A 2532-nucleotide genomic window follows, 5' to 3' on the forward strand; every position below is an offset into this window, starting at 1 on the left:
AGTTCATAAAATGTAATAAACTGATGTTGGTTTCATACATTTAAAAAAAATAAAGCATTTTATCTAAAAAAAAAATATTTAAAAAAATTACAAATGAAAAAAGTAACTTATCTTTGCATACACATTAGTGTAAACAACTTAATCATTAAATAAACAAAAAAATTAAACTGTCAAAAATATATTTTTACATATATCATGAGCCACGAATATGAACATGAGGCTTTCTTAGGTTATTCCATTTTAAATTATTAAAATATCAATTTTCATAAAATGCCAAAATATCTGAATATAAATAATTTCACACAGTTATGAGGGTCTAAAGGTGTCCTCTATTTCACTTTCACTTTGTTTTAAAGAAATAATAGAGAATCCAGAATTTTCTTTTTAAATGAGAATTTAGATTTTATTTATTTTTACCTTTACAGTTACACCACTTATAATATAATTATATTTAATCTTATAAATATACAAATATAATATTTTGGATTAAAAAAATCTAAATTACTTTGAATGTTCATTGTACAGTAGTAAAAGGTGCATACAAAAAAAATGCTTTGTGTGAATTGCATTTTTAATGTATTTTTCTTAATATATATATATATACACACCGTAACTTTATATGTGGATCCAGACCTAAAAAAAATTTAAAATTTTTTAAAGTGTCATGTCATTGACACATTACAGTTTTGTATGATTTTAAAATTAAGCTTTTATAATTATTTTGTACTCAGCATTTCAAATATACATACAGCTTTAATTAAGCTTTTATAATACAGCTCGAGTTTCTCTTCATTGCGTATAAATCTTTCGCCTTTTACTAAAGATTTCCGTGGAGGGAAGCCTTTGTGAGTTTCCTGTATTTTTGGGAGCTCTGCTGCTAGCGGAGGGCAGTGGTGGCTCAGCGGTTAAGGCTCTGGGTTACTGATCAGAAGGTCGTGGGTTCAAGCCCCAACACCACCAAGACACCACTGTTGGGCCCTTGAGCAAGGCCCTTGAACCTATCTGCTCCAGGGGCGCCGTATCATGGCTGACCCTGCACTCTGACCCCAGCTTAGCTGGGATATGTGAAAAATAAATAATTTCACCATGTATATGCAGAAATGTATGTATAATGTGTGACAATTGGTCAAATTATTAATTATTATTATTAATTATTTTGTACTCAGCATTTCAAATATACATTAGCCCTTTAACATACAGTTGAAGTCAGAAGTTTACACAAACACTCCACAGATATATTATTAGCAAACTATAGTTTTGGCAAGTTGTTTATGACATTTACTTTGTGCTAGACACAAGTCATTTTTCCAACAATTGTTTACAGACAGATTGTTTCACTTTTAATTGAATTCAATTCCAGTGAGTCAGAACATACACTAAAAAGGTAACTGTGCCGTTAATCAGCTTGGAAAATTCAATACAATTTTGTCAAGCCTTTAGACAATCAGCATCTGATAGGAGCTGTACTAAATTGGAGGTGTACCTGTGGCTATATTTTAAGGCCTAACTTCAAACTCAGTGCCTCTTTGCTTGACATTATGGGAAAATCAAAAGAAATCAGCCAAGACATCAGAAAAACAATTGTGGACCTCCACAAGTCTGGTTCTTCCTTGGAAGAAATTTCAATTCAAGTATAAACATCATGGGACAATGCAGCCATCATACCACTCAGGAAGGAGATGCATTCTGTCTCCTAGAGATGAATGAAGTTTGGAGCAAAAAGTGCAAATCAATCCCAGAACAACAGCAAAGAACCTTGTAAAGATGCTGGAGGAAACAGGTAGACAAGTATCTATATCCACAGTAAAACGAGTCCTATATCGACGTAACCTGAAATGCTGCTCAGCAAGGAAGAAGCTACTGTTCCAAAACCACCATAACAAATCCAGACTACAGTTTGCAAGTGCACATGGGGACAAAGATCTTACTTTTTGGAGAAATTTCCTCTGGTCTGATGAAACAAAAATGAAACCTTTTGGCCATAATGACCATTGCTATGTTTGGAGGAAAAAGGGAGAGGCTTGCAAGCCGAAGAACACCATCCCAGCCATGAAGCATGGGGGTGACAGCATCATGTTGTGAGGGTGCTTTGCTGCAGGAGGGACTGGTGCACTTCACAAAATAGATGGCATCATGAGGAAGGAAAATTATTGGGATACATTGAAGCAACATCTCAAGACATCAGCCAGGAAGTTAAAGCTCAGTTACAAAGGGGTCTTCCAAATGGACAATGACCAAGCATACATCCAAAGTTGTGGCAAAATGGCTTAAGGACAACAAAGTCAAGGTATTGGAGTGGCCAACCCAAAGCACTGACCCCAATCAGATTTTTTGAACATTTGTGGGCAGAACTGAAAAAGCATGTGCGAGCAAGCAGGTATAAAAACCTGACTCAGTTACACCAGTTCTGTCCGGAGGAATGGGCCAAAATTCCAGCAAATTATTGTGAGAAGTTTGTGGAAGGCTACCCAAAATGTTTAAACCAAGTTAAACAATTTAAAGGCAATGATACCAAATAAACTTCTGATCTAC

At 34.8% G+C, this 2532-nt stretch overlaps 1 non-coding gene across 1 annotated transcript; it reads left to right on the plus strand.

Moving 5' to 3' along the window:
- The first annotated feature begins 773 nt into the window (after nt 1–773).
- LOC127637847 (U5 spliceosomal RNA) lies at nt 774–888 on the plus strand. The gene has a single exon (XR_007969786.1). It is a non-coding gene; the product is annotated as a U5 spliceosomal RNA (small nuclear RNA).
- The last annotated feature ends 1644 nt before the right edge of the window (nt 889–2532 follow it).

The sequence above is a fragment of the Xyrauchen texanus genome, chromosome 45 (genome assembly GCF_025860055.1).
Source record: "Xyrauchen texanus isolate HMW12.3.18 chromosome 45, RBS_HiC_50CHRs, whole genome shotgun sequence".
Lineage (NCBI taxonomy): Eukaryota > Metazoa > Chordata > Actinopteri > Cypriniformes > Catostomidae > Xyrauchen > Xyrauchen texanus.